Here is a 15,075-nt window from a genome sequence, read left to right on the forward strand (position 1 = left end):
AGCAGCATCTTCGACTTACACCACAGCTCACGGCAATGCCAGATCCTTAACCCACTGAGTGAGGCCAGGGATCAAACCCACAACCTCATGGTTCCGAGTCGGATTCGTTTCCACTGCACCACGATGGGAACTCCTGGAGGAACTTTTCCAAATATTGGCTCCAGTCATGGTGGCACTGTCTCCCAAAGAATTATAAAAGCATCTCTTGAAGATATACACAGACCGAAATGAAAAAGAAAAGGAAATATAATTAAGCAAAGAGAAAAATTAGAGTAGGAAAGTTGGAGTCTAGAGGGTGGCACACAAAAACTCAGGAGAGAAGTCGGCTACTGCCTAGAAGTGAGCCACACATCGAACCCAAGCCTCCGACCAGCCTATGATGACAAGGAACCAGGATCAGCCACATGGTTCATGGTATACAGGAGACCAAAGGAAGCTGAGAGCCTCAAGGAAAAAATTTCCACTGCTCTTCTAGAAAGAACACTGGCTGATACAAATAGCAACCAGTTTATTTCTCTCCATAAGTCTCAGTATAAGCAGATGGCACCTTGCTGACAGCAGTTGTAAAAGTAACTCAGTCTTATTAGTGGAATGCCAAGTTCATAAAAAGATGTGGGTATTTTTTGGGTTTGTTTTTTTTTTTTTTTTTGTCTTTTGAGGGCTGCACTCATAGCATATGGAAGTTCCTTGGCTAGGGGTTGAATCAGAGCTGCAGCTGCCAGCCTACACCACAGCCAGAGCTACACCAGATCTGACCTTATCTGCAACCTACACCACAGCTCACAGCAACACCTGATCCTTAACCCACTGAAAAGGACCAGGAATCAAATCCATATCCTCATGGATTCTAGTTGGGTTCATTACCACTGAGCCACAACAAGAACGCTGAGATGTGGATTTTTTTAAAAAATAAATAAGTTTTTTCCAAAGGAAAAATGCTCCTGGGGAGTTCCTGTTGTGGCTCACCAGGTTACAAAGCCAACTAGGATCCAAGAGGATCCCTGGCCCTACTCAGGGGGTTAAGGATCCGGTGCTGTCGTGAGCTGTGGTATAGGTTGCAGATGTGGCTTGGATCCCACATTGCTATGGCTATGGTGTAGGCCGGTAGCTGCAGCTGCAGCTCTGATTCGACCCCTAGCCTGGGAACTTCCATATGCCATGGGTGTGGCCCTAAAAAGGAGGAAGGAAGGAAGGAAGGGAGAAAAGGAGGGAGGAGGAAGGAAGGAAGGAAGGGAGGGAGGGAGGGAGGAAGGAAGGAAGGGAGAAAGGGAAGGAAGGAAGGTCCTATGTTAATTGAAAACTACCTCTTGCATGTGCAAAAGGTGGGTTGCGTTCAAGAGAACAAATTAGTAGCTTAAATCTGTTAAATTTCTAGGAACTGAGTTTTTTTTTTAACCCTGATGAAGTCCTCTGCTCTCCTGGGATCTAATAATGAACCATCAAGAAACACATTCTTGACAGGCCAATTAAGTTCTTATAAAAACATAAAGCAGAATTATATTACTGGGAAAAAAGCTCAAGAATCATTTTGCCACCACCTTCACCTTGAATTTAAAATAGAGCCTTTCCTTCCGAAGAATAAGTCTACACTCCTAACTGCAACCTCCACACTGAAACAGAGACTGAAGTGTCCTACCACCAGACAAGGAGCTCAAAGTTAGACCCAGGGGTGTGGATTCACCAACATGCTGCAAGAAATAGAACATAAATGTGGCTAAATGTGAATGTGAACAAAACACATTCATGGAGGATCTGTTGACTGCATACTATGTAACAGGTAATATTCTACAAATATAGCAGTGAAGAAGAATTGCAGTTCACTGATACTTAAGCAGTACTACTTTTCTTAAGAGCAACAATAGCAATCCTTAACTGTGTACATAATACCCAGGCGCCATGCTTTAAGCATTTTATATGTGCTATGTCATTGAATCCTCATTTAAGAGTCTCACCTTCAGATAGGAGTAATACCCATGTTTTCTGTGATTTGGGTTTTGGTTTTGATTTTAGCGCCACACATTTGGCATATGGAAATTCCCGGGCTAAGGGTCGAATCAGAGATGCATCTGCAGGCCTATGCCACAGCCACAGCCACAGCCACAGCCACAGCCACAGCCACAGCCATGGGGGATCCGAGCCATGTCTATGACCTACACCACAGCTTGCTGCAATGCCGGATCCCCAACCCACTGAGCTGGGCCAGGGATCGAACCCACATCCTCACGGATACTAGTCTGGTTCATTACCACTGAGCCACCACGTAACTCCAATACCCATATTTTTCATGACAGCTTTATTGAGATATAATTTACATTCCATAACATTCAACACCCTAAAGTATACAATTCAGTGGTTTTTAGTACTCTAAATATTGTGGAACCCAACACAACTTCCTAATTTCAGAATGTTTTTATCACACTAGAAAGAAACCCTGTACCTACTATTAGCAATCACTCCCCATTCCCTCCCACTCTAGGCCCTGAAGACTATTCATCCACTTTCTAGATTTGCCTATTCCATCCATTTCATACAAATGCAAGCACACATTGTGTGGTATTTTGTGTCTGTTTTCTTTCACTTTGCATCATGTTTTCAAGGTTCATCCATGTTGTACCATATATCGGTACTTCATTTTCATGGCCAATTATCATTCCATTGAATGGACATACCATATCTGGTTTATACATAGCTCAGTTAACAGCCATGTGGGTTGTTTTCACTTTGGGGCTATTCTGAACAATGCTGTAATGAAATTCGTGTACAAGTTTTTGTGTAAACATATGCTTTTCAGTTCTCTTGGGAATCTGAAAAATAAATCTAGTCTGTCAGACAGAATGCTGAGAGCGACAAGGTTGCTGCTTACTCTGCAGGGGGTAGTCCAGCCCCAGAGCCCATCAGTCTTTAAGCTGGATACAAACAACAAATAGGAGAAAAACCAAGATGGGAACTGACTCCAAATATCCCACGAGAAAACAGTTAATGAGTAGGAATTGTCTTGTTTGGAAAAGAGAAGACCCAGAGTCCTCATCATGGCGCAGCAGAAACAAATTCAACTAGGGAACCATGAGGTTGCGGGTTTGATTCCCTGGCCTTGCTCAGTGGATTAAGGATCTGGCACTGCCATCAGCTGTGGTGTAGGTCAAAGATGCGGCTTGGATCTGATATTGCTGTGGCGTAGACTGGCAACTGTAACTCCAGTTGGACCCCTAGGCTGGGAACCTCCATTTGCTATGTGACCCTAAAAAAAAAAAGGGAGAAGACAAGGAAAAAAAAAAAATGAAAGAATAAGAGAAAAAAAAAAGAGAGAGAAGACAAGACCTGGAGAAGGATAAGGACATGATAATAATTTACCTATAACCTGATACTTGACACATGGAAAGGGCGTATCTTATTTAATCCCCGGGGATATGAACTGGAACTTGTACTGGGAATTAGACAAGTGTAGGAAAGGCTGCCTAGGGAAATGTTTGACTGCAGACTCAAAGACTCCCAGGTAGGGATATTACAGAAGGATTTTGAAGACTGGATTGGGAGTTGGGATTTCAGCTCCCTTCGGGTGGACAGATTTATAGTCCTGGGATACATTTGGACTTAATCATGTAACAGCATCCAAAATGACACCTCTAAATCCTCTGAGCATCTGCTAAGTGGCTCAACGTGTACCTCCCGCTAATTCCTCAAACTTATCCTGTCCAAAACTCTCTCGTTCCCCTCCCACTGTTCTTGCCCTAGTTGTCTCCTGCCTCTATTGGGTAACAGAGTCCCCTCTTATCCATAGTTTCCCTGGGATTCAGTGACCCGAGGTCCAACAACAGTCTGAAAATATTAAATGGAAATAAGCAACTCCTAAGTTTTATTTTTTTATTTATTTTATTTTTAAATGAGAGTAACTACTTTATTTCTTAGAACCTCTTGCAAAATACATCCCTTAGTCACCCACATTACTTCCTTTCAGAAGAATAGAATAAAGTATATTACCCCCAGCTCCTTCCACCCTCTCCTTTCAAATGACCATGAGGACTTTATTTGGTTTTTGGATTTTTTTGCCATTTCTTGGGCCCATCCCACAGTATATGGAGGTTCCCAGGCTAGGGGTCGAATAGGAGCTGTAGCCCCTGGCCTACGCCAGAGCCATAGCAATGCGGTGATCTGAGCTGCGTCTGCAACCTACACCACAGCTCACGGCAACCATGGATCCTTAACCCACTGAGCAAGGCCAGGGATCAAGCCCGCAACCTCATGGTTCCTAGTCGGATTCGTTAACCACTGAGCCACTACAGGAACTGTGGCCATGAGGACTTTAATACAAGTATGCAGGCATTTGCTAAAAGATCTAAGTTTGAGAAGCACCAGTGAGGACCGATGACCTCTAAAGATGAACTGACCTAGACTGTCAAAGGATCAGAGAGTTCACTACTAGGGATTCACTCCTTGGGGATTTTGGCCTCGTGTAAACAGGTTCCCCTTTTTGGTGCATAATTTTGAAGAGAGTACTAAATATACCACACTCTTACTATTCAATCATGAGCAACTCCTAAGTTTTAAGTTGGGCACCATTCAGAGTCTCACGATGAAATTTCCATCCTGCCTGGGAAGCGAATCATCCATTTTTCCAGAATATCCCATCAGTCACTTAGCGGTCTTGGTTATCAGACTGATGGTCTCCCCTCCATACCGCAGTGCTCAAGTTACCCTAGTGTACGTAGCATGATCCAAAGTACAAGAGTGGTGATGCTGGCCATGTGCTATGCCAAAGAAAAGTCACAAAATGCTTCCTTTAGGTGAAAAGGTGAAAGTTCTGATAATGAGAGAAGTCGAGAACGTGTCTGCTCAGGCTGCTAAAAATGTATGGTAAGAACAAATCTTCTACCTGAGAAACTGTGTAGAAAGAAAAGGAAATTCATGCTCGTTTTGCTGTTGCACCTCAAACTCCAAAAATGATGCCCGCAGTGCATGAAGTGCTCAAAGATGAAAAGCATTCAATGTGTACAAAAATATATTGAGAGAAATAGACAAAACATCCACAAAACTTTCATCACCTATCTGTTCATGTTTTTATCATAACAGGATACTGCTATAATTGTTCTATCACATTAGCAGTTATGGTTGTTAATAATCTCTTACTGTGCCTATTTTACTTTATCATAAAATTATGTATCGATGCCATTCCCATGGCTAAGACCAATCACTTAATTTGCAGGGCCCAGCACAAAATGAAAATATGGAGCCTCCTTGTTCAAAAATTTAAAAATTCAAGATGGTTGGAGGGGGGGGAGGATGGGCTGGGGGTTTGGGATGGAAATGCTATAAAACTGGGGGGTTGTGATGATCATTGTACAACTATAAGTGTAATGAAATTCATTGAGTAATAAAAAAATAAAAATTCAAGATGGCAACAGCAGGACATTAAATTGGGCGGGAAGGGCCTTGTGTGTCTTCACAGGTCACATGCCCACGGCAGTGTACAATTTGGAAGGGGTCCTGGAGTTGGTGTGGTGGGATCAAAGGAGGCTGTGACAATAAACCAAGCATACCAGAAAACCTCCTGTCCCTTGAGAGAGTACCTTGAGCTAACCCATCATAGATGGTGCAACTCTGAGTTCAAAATAGCTCTGTGGAAGACTTCCAGAATCGTCTCAATCCAATTTACTAATGGAGAGAAAGATCTAAGGACAACATCCTTTCCCAGCTATTTTTGGCAGCCTTGGCTCTTCTTTGGCACAGGACAAGCAGCATGCCCTCTAGTCTGATGCCTTCCACCACATCTCTCCGTGCCCCCCATGAAAACGAGGAACAAGCAACAACAGCCAGAGCAAGATGGACTTAGCCTTTCGGCATCTGAATGAAGACCTCACTACAACAGCAAACTCAAATACAACACTGGTCAGAAGACAGGTCCATTGCAGAAAACAGGACCTTCATGTGCCCTTGCTAGTTTGCTTGGAAGAGGCGGCAGTATCATTAAATGCTAGTGCCAGCAGGCTTGGATAAAACACATACCTGACCCAATTTCGCAGGCAGTATTCCAAAGAAAGGCTGTAGACATACATACGTTGTCTTACACAGCTTTTGCACCCTTGGTGTGTACACACTATGTGCAAACACACACACACACTCATGAAAATAATTCATAAACCACCAGGAAGTTTTCAAAAATAAACTTAATAAATTTAGAGTAACCAGAAAGGCCAACAACTTGCATTTATTTTTAAGCATCACAACAACCTCCCCATCGCCCATAAAAATACTAATCATGTTTAAGAAATCAACCAGAACACCAGTGATTAAGGCTGCATTAGGAAAAACTTTCTTTAGAAAGGGAAATATTAAGTGTCAGATTACAAAATGGTATTGTATTATGCAATATGTAAAGACATATTACCATCCTCAATGTTACATGTATTAGAAGAAAAATCAATGATCCACCTATTTTAGAATAGAAATTTTGTGGCAAAGCATCTTAAAAAACCTATTCCTGAGATCCTGCTGTATAGCTCTGGGAACTATATCTAGTCACTTATGATGGAGCACAATGGAGGATAATGTGAGAAAAAGAATGTATATATATATGTGTGACTGGGTCACTTTGCTGTACAGTAGAAAATTGACAGAACACTGTAAATCAGCTATAAAGGAAGAAATAAAAATCGCTTAAAAAAAAAACCTATTCCATTCAGGTACTGCCGAATATATAAATTTAAATATATATATAAATAGATATAACCTTGAGAAATATGTTTTTTTCATTTCTAACTAGATCAGATAACATAAATTTTCAAAATTAAATACAACCTATTAAGTTGCATTTTTAGGAGTTCCCTGGTGGTCCAGTGATTAAGGACCCAGCATTGCGTCACAGGTTCGATCCCTGGCCCAGGAATCTCTGTATGCCTGAAGCATGGGCAATAACAACAAAAAATGTTATATATTTAAAATAACACCAAGTTTGGAGGTCCAGTAGTGGCTCAGTGGTTAGCAAACCTGACTAGTATCCATGAGGATGCGGGTTCAATCCCTGGCCCCCTCAGTGGGTTAAGGATCCAGCACTGCTGTGAGCTGTGGCGCAAGTCACAGATGCAGCTCATACCCCACGTTGCTGTGGTTGTGGTGTAGGCTGGCTGCTACAGCTCTGATTCGACCCCTAGCCTGGGAACCTCCTCCATATGCCATGGGTGCGACCCCAAAAAGACAAAATGGCAAAAGATGAAGTAACACCAAGTTTTAAAATTTTAAATAAGATAGAACTTACCTATAGTCATTTCTCCATAACTCGTGCTTCCAGGATATGAAAAAGATATTTTTACTGGCCTCAATTCTTTCAAATTAAAGCTGCCTACATTCAAACGAACAGACTAATTCAAGCTATAGCCACCCTAAATACTCCAACTGCCAGCTTATTCATTCCAAAGACTGAATGACTTCCTAAAAGAAGCAAAGATCCAAAATGTGAAAGATTAACTGCAACGGTAGAGTGGCAGAGGGCAGGGCTGGTAAGCCCTGCTCACTAAGGGGAAACTGGAGAATATGGGATGTGGTTGGTTTTGCTGCATAAATACTCTCTGAATCCACTAGATACTCAGTTGATATTCATTCGGCATCTACTATGTGCCAATCCCTGTATCAACCTCAGAGGAAGCCTGTCCCAGAGCTTGAAACCCAAACACTGGAAGGAGGTGCTGGCTCACACAAAGTTTTCAAAAGCAAAATTTTATGGAATTTTACTGTCAGGCAAAAATAAATAAAGTAATTAATTAATTAATTAATAGCTGGTAATTTTCACATTAAGTTATACAAGCTCTTACTTTGCCAATAAAGTTCCATGGAAATTCATGTAATGAAATAGAAAGAGGCTATTGGTCACAAACAAATCAGATGCTGAACCTGCCAGCCGATTCACCTTTGACCACTGAGGAGCCATCCCTACAATCCTAGTACGGAGTCATGGAAAGCAAACCAGGCTCCCAATCTCTTGACACTGGAGACAAAGACATTTGTTTTAACAGACGTCGAGATTAAAACTCTGAGATCAACTTTAGTCAGGTAAAATCCACTGCTGGACTGGAAGTCTCTTCAAACCAAACTTCAACTTGTATTAATACTTTAAGCAAAGGCAAGGGAGGGCTTTTATTTTATTTGAATATATTTCTTTTCGTCATATTCTTTAATAACTCACCCAGAAAGTGCCAGCATAAGGACAACAGCAAGGGTGTTTGGCAGCATGGGGCCTCCAACCTGGCAGGCTGTGACCCTGCCAGAACCCCACCAGAGAGGTTCCATTTTACCCTAATCTGTCTCAGGCCCTCCAATTACTCAGAAGCACAGGTGAAAATCCTCTTCCCCCTCAGGAATATGCCACTTATCCATCCAAAGTTTTCTGTGCATCTCCAAACCAGGCTCTGTGCAAGGCACTAGAGATGCAAATAGAAGGACACCTCCAAGAATGAGGAGAGAGGGGAGGAGTGGAACAGACTGGTGAACAAATATATGCTCGGAGTTCCCCGGTGGCCTAGTGATTAAGGACCCAGCATTGTCACCACTCTGGCTTGGGTTTGATCCTTGGCCAGGGAACTTTCACATGCCCGGAACGCTGAGCAAAACAAAACCAAACAAAACGTATATGCTCTGGATCCCCATGAAAGATGTAAAGAGCTCAGAAGTCACCACTATGTCCTAACAAGTAAACATCTAGAGACTAAAAGATAAACAACCCATGGCCCTCAAGACTGGAGAGACAGACAGGGGAATATGAGGGGTCAGTCAGAGTTCCCATCATAGCTCAGTGGTTAACGAATCCGACTAGGAACCATGAGGTTGTGGGTTCGATCCCGGGCCTCGCTCAGTGGGTTAAAGATCCGGCGTTGCCATGAGCTGTGGTGTAGGTCGCAGACGCGGCTCAGATCTGGCATAAGCTGTGGCTGTGGTGTAGGCCGGTGGCTGCGGTTCCGATTAGACCCCTAGCCTGGGGACCTCCATATCCTGCAGGTGTGGTCCTAAAAAGACAAAAAAAAGGGGTCACAGATCCCCTGAGCAAGAAACTCAAAAATGGAAGCCATGTGGGCAACCAGTGCCAGGAAGGAAAACCTGAACTGTAACTGACAAGCTGCTGGAGACTCAATGTGCTCAAAACTCAGGAGAGCCCAGTCATGGGGGCAAGCCCATAATGTTATAGATTTTCCTCCAGAAGTTCCACCAGAGTGCCAGAGTAAGTATCAGAAGAAAATTCCCTCAGCCTTCTGGTAGGGGGAGGAGAAAAGGAAACTTTTTTTTTTTTTTGGTCTGTTTTTTAGGGCCACATGTGTAGCACATGGAACCTGGCATTCGAGCCATGTCTGCGACCCACACCACGGCTCATGGCAACACCGGATCCTCAACCCACTGAGCAAGGCCAGGGATCAAACCAGCATCCTCATGGATATGAGTCAGGTTCGTTACCATTGAGCCACATCAGAAACTCCAAAAAGGAACCATTTTTAAATGGCCAGATCACTCTGTTCTTCTTAGCAATCCCAAGGCAGTTTCATCAAAGGAGAACTATATTTAATCTTAAGTTGAACCTTGGAAAATAAATAGCTTCAAACACAAGGTTCATAATTAGACTACAAAAATTCCCAATGTCGTCTTGCCCCTGGTACAAATCGCAAACTGATTTTATTTCCACTTCAAGGTTAGGCTTCAGAAGATATGATTCAATATTCAGCAGCTCCCTCCTAATGCTAATCTAGCTCCCCCCCACATCCCATGATCGTGTGCCACTGTCCTTCACTCCGCCGCTGGGAGGAGTGGTCCAAGTTGCATACCTAACTATGTCAAAGCCCCGCTCAAAACACTTCCAAGGGGGAGTTCCCTTGTGGCACAAAAGGTTATGGATGCAGTGTTGTCATTGCCGCGGCTAGAGTTCAATCCCTGGCCTGGGAAATTTCCATATGCTGCAGGAGCAGCCAAAAACAAAAAAAAAAAACAAAAAACCACTTCAGAGGGATTCTACTGTGTGGCTTTCAGGTCTCTCCAAAGATCTGGCCCCCTCTGCAGCCTCCACGATTTTCTCTGATCACCCATGTGATCCCAACACTTCATCTCTACTCTCCAGCCCCAGGTCCTTCTTCCCTCCTTAACTTCTCCAAAAGAGGTTGGGTCCCCTGTATATGCTCCCCTGGCATCCTGTCCTTCCTCCATACAGCACATAGAACATCTGTTTTATTTCTCACTGCAGCACTATTTACAATAACCAAGACATGGAAACCGCCTAAATGTCCATCAAGAGAGGATACGATAAAGATGTGGTACAGGAACTCCCGAGGTGGCTCAGTGGAAATGAACTCAACTAGTATGCATGAGGACGCAGGTTTGATCCTTGGCCTTGCTCAGTGGGTTAAAGATCCAGCATTGCTGTGGGTATGGTGTAGGTCTAAGACACGGCTCGGATCTGGCATTGCTGTGACTGTGGCCTAGGCTGGAGGCTACAGCTCTGATTCAACCCCTAGCCTGGGAACTTCCATATGCTGCTGGTGCAGCCCTAAAAAGACCACACACAAAAGAAGATGTGGTACATGTGTACAATGGAATATTACTCAGCCATAAAAAAGAATGAAACAATGCCATTTATAGCAACATGGATGGACACAGAAATTACATTAAGCGAAGCAAGCTAGGCAGAGAGACAAATAGCATATGATACAAAAAGAATTTTGATTTGTAGGACATAAAGACTCCAAGACTTCAAGGTCAAACTTAGGGTTACCAAAGGGGAAATGTAGAAAGGCAGATAAATTGGGATGGTGGGGTGGGCACATACACGCTGCTATAGATAACTAACAAAGACCTACTCTCTAGCACAGAGAGATCTATTCAATGTTCTATAATAATCTACATGGGAAAAAAAGAATGTGTGTGTGTATCTGATTCACCTTGCTATAAACCTAAAGCTAATACAACAGTATAAATCAATTAAACCCCAATTTTTAAAAACTGAAAAAAAAAAAAAGTTTTAGTGTATGGCAAAGCAAGAATTGCAAGGTGCAGGACAGCGGTTGGGGTCATGGAAAAAGGGCTTTGGGGGGCTTCTAGGACACTGATGATATTCTAGCTCTTTGGCTGAGTGGCAGACACACAACTGAATCCTTTAAATCACACACATACTACACATCTTCTTTTTGTTCTGATTGCCTATGAAGTGATGGCAACCTGGATACGGAAGACAGCTGGATGAATGTCCACAAGGCAGCAAATTCCCAAGATGCTGGGCTAACTCCCCAGAAATAGCTACTCAATGTTCTTTTTGTTGTTCAAGCTAGAAAATGCTGAAGAGTCAAAGACCCCTGGAAAAGACCTAGATCCCCCCCCCCCATAAGGCTGCCTACATGAGGAGAAACCCCCGCCCACTCCCAGAATCATCCTTTCTCCAAGATGTCAGGGAAGGACCACACACACAAACACACTACAAGGAATAGTCAAAAATGAACTCCAGGAGTTCCTGCTGTGGTGCAATGGCATCAACGGCGTCTTGGGAGTGCTAGTTCCAGCCCCGGCCCGGCACAGTGGGTTAAGGATCTGGCGTTGCTGCAGCTGCAGCTTAGGTCACAAGCAGGACTTGGATCTGATCTTGGCCCAGGAACTCCCTATGCCTCAGGGCAGCCAAAAAAAAAAAAAAAAAGAAGAAGAAGAAGAAGAAGAAGAAAGAAAAGAAAAGAACTAATGCTTTGTGACTCTGCAAACCACAAGTTCTTTATTCCCTACTCCTGATTGGTAGCAATATTTTGGCACTGAAGTACTTACTTGAAAAAAAAATTAAAATGAAGAAAAATTTTATCTTATAAACGGTTTATCCCTGATATCACTTTGGTGAATCTTCTAGTAATAAAATAAGCTTTTTAGAAAAAAAACTTGGTTAAGAAATAAAGTCCTTCTGGGGCAAAAATTAGGGAAGAAACCCCTAAAATTAAGACATTTGGGCACTGACAAGTGACTCATTTCAGATGTCCAGGATTCACCCTTCAACTGGCCTTGCTCAAAGCCAGACTTTATTGGAAGTTCTCTTATGGCACAGAAGGGCAAGGATCCAGCATTGTCACTGCTGTGGCATGAGGTTCAATCCATGACCTGGGAACTCCCACATGCCATGGGTGCAGCCAAAAAAAAAGCCTAGGTTTCCTTTCCTTCACGCCAGAAAGACATGGGTTTTTGGCCTTTTTTTTTTTTTTTTTGCTTTTTAGGGCCACATCTGCAGCATGTAGAGGTTCCCAGGCTAGGGTTCAAACTGGAGCTACAGCTGCCAGCCACAGCCACAGTCACAGCCACGCAGGATCCGAGCCACATCTGTAACCTACACCACAGCTCACGGCAAGGTCGGACCCTTAACCCACTGAGCGGGGCCAGGGATGGAACCCGCAACCTCATGGTTCCTAGTTGGATTCGTTTCCGCTGCGCCAGGACGGGAACGCTGAACATAAGCACTTTGGATGTTAGAGTACATTCTTCTGGAATGTGAAGCAAGTCCCTGCACAAAAGGGACAGGGGCACATACGTCCTGTCATATGCTCTGTGTAACCACGTTGCCTCCATTAGGTGCTGTATCTTCAACTAAATAAACAGAAGACTTGAAGGATTTCTGTACAGCTGCTTCCTACCAAACTCTTAAGCACCCTGCAATGCTATACCTCCCGACTAGTCAGCCTCTTCCTCTCCACAGGGCCCTCTCCCTCCTCTGCCATCCTCAATACAACTCCCAGAGGCCTTCCACAAATACAGTTAGCATTAATTCGCTTCCTCCTCCAACAACAATGTATTCCCTGGCCTAGAGAATGACATGGAAACTCCTACCCTTGGCGGGAATGTAAATTGAATCTTTTTTTTTTTTTTGTCTTGTGAGAGCTGCACCCTAGGAATATGGAAGTTCCCAGGCTAGGGGTCGATTCGGAGCTACAGCCCCTGGCCTACGCCACGGCCACAGCAACATGAGATCAAGCAACGTCTGCCACCTACACCACAGCTCAGGGCAATGCCAGATCCTTAACCCACTGAGTGAGGCCAAGGATCAAACCTTCATCCTCATGGATGCTAGTCAGATTCATTTCCGATAAGCCACGACAGGAACTCCAAGGGAATGTAAATTGGTCCAACCACTATGGAAAACAGTTTTGGAGGTTCCTCAGAAAACTAAATCTAGAACTAACATGAACCAGCAATTCCACTCCTGGGCATCTATCTGGACAAAACTATAATTCAAAAAGATACATGCACGCCTATGTTCATAGCAGCACTATTCACAGTAGCAAAGAAGCAACCTAAACATCCATTAATGGATAAATGGATTATGAAGATATGGTATGTATACACAATGAAATACTACTCAGCCACAAAAAAGAATGAAATGATGCCATTTGCAGCAACATGGATGCAACTAGACAGCTGCTAAGTGAAGTAAGTCAGAAAGAGAAAGACAAATAGCATATATCACTTACATGTGAAATCTAAAATATGGCACAAATGAACCTATCTATGAAAAGAAAACACCCTCAGGCACAGAGGACAGACTTGTGGTTGCCAGGGTGGGGAAGCAAGAAGCAGGATGGACTGGCAGTTTGGGGTTAGTAGGTGAAAACTACTACCTTTAGAATGAATAAGCAATGGGGTCCTATGTACAGCACAGGGAACTATATCCAATGTCTTTAGATAGACCACAACGGAAGATAATATAAGAAAGGGAATATATATAGACAGACAGGTATAGATGTATATGTGTACATATACACATACTTTAAGAAGAAAAAATTTTTAATTATTTCTAAATGGCCCAGAACTACTCCTCAAACCTCACCTCCCACACAGGTCTTTTGTTGTCCAACTTTTGACCCTTTCATTGTGTAGGCAGAGGTCAAAAGGGACCTTGGTCTCTTCCCTCAAGTCATCAACAGACTCATGGAGGCAAGACAGGAGAGAGGCACAGTGGTGACAGAGATGAGCCTGGGATGGGACACAGAGCTGGACACCTCAATCAGACCTCAGCCCCCAAGAAACTTCTCGCTCTGGAGGTGGATTCTGAATGGCAGGCACAAGTTGGCTGGAAGAACAACTTTTCAGGCACTAGTGTACCAACCACCTCACAGCCATGTGTTTTCCAATTCATTCAGAGTTCCCGTCGTGGCTCAACTGAAACAAACCTGACTAGTGTCCATGAGGATGCAGGTTCGATCCCTGGACTCACGCAGTGGGTTAAGGATCTGGTGTTGCCGTGAGCTGTGGTGTAGGTTGCAGATGCAGCTGGGATCCCGTGTTGCTGTGACTCTGGCATAGGCCAGTGGCTGCAACTCCAATTCCACCCCTAGCCTGGGAACCTCCAAATGCCACGGGTGCAGCCCTAGAAAGACAAAACAAAAAACATAAAAACACGCAAACAGAGTAGTAACCCCCTCTGGGCTGATGCCAGTCCACGGATGCCACTTCAGATTAGAAAAAAAGCATCCCTTTAGAAGCTGCCCGTTCCTCCAGGCTGACTCAGCTGTATGCCAGGGAATACAGCTTGGTGGACAGAACCAAGGCTGGACTTGTAAGCCCCCACCCCCCACCACAGGTTACGGTCTATATACATCATACCTACATTTCACTCTACTTGTTGAATGGAGGTTGTTAATAAGTCCTCCATATCGGATTATAGTTAAGGCCAGAGACTCTTTTTTTTTTTTTTGTCTTTTTGCCATTTCTTGGGCCGCTCCTGCGCCATATGGAGTTTCCCAGGCTAGGGGTCTAATCGGAGCTGCAGCTGCTAGCATACACCACAGCCACAGCAACGCACGATCCGAGCCGCGTCTGTGACCTACACCACAGCTCACGGCAACGCTGGACCCTCAACCCACCAAGGCCAGAGATCAAACCCGAAACCTCATAGATCCTAGTCGGATTCGTTAACCACTGAGCCACAACGGGAACTCCGAGACTCTCTTATTTTAATGATCAATAAGAGCCACTTTACTTGAAATGAAGAACTCCAGGAGTTCCTGTCATGGCTCAGTGGAAACAAATCTGATTAGTATCCATGAGGACGCAGGTTCAATCAATCCCTGGCGTCGCTCAGTGGGTTAA

General features: G+C 43.9%; 1 protein-coding gene across 6 annotated transcripts in view; it reads right to left on the reverse strand.

Annotated features, from left to right (window-relative positions):
• The window catches only part of AK4 (adenylate kinase 4), an 80,285-nt gene that overhangs the window by 35,352 nt on the left and 29,858 nt on the right, over positions 1 to 15,075 (reverse strand).

The sequence above is a fragment of the Sus scrofa genome, chromosome 6 (genome assembly GCF_054392235.1).
Source record: "Sus scrofa isolate SSC_HxYL_T2T_F1_AM1 chromosome 6, Sscrofa_HxYL_maternal_Yorkshire_Landrace_v2.0, whole genome shotgun sequence".
NCBI classification, from domain to species: domain Eukaryota; kingdom Metazoa; phylum Chordata; class Mammalia; order Artiodactyla; family Suidae; genus Sus; species Sus scrofa.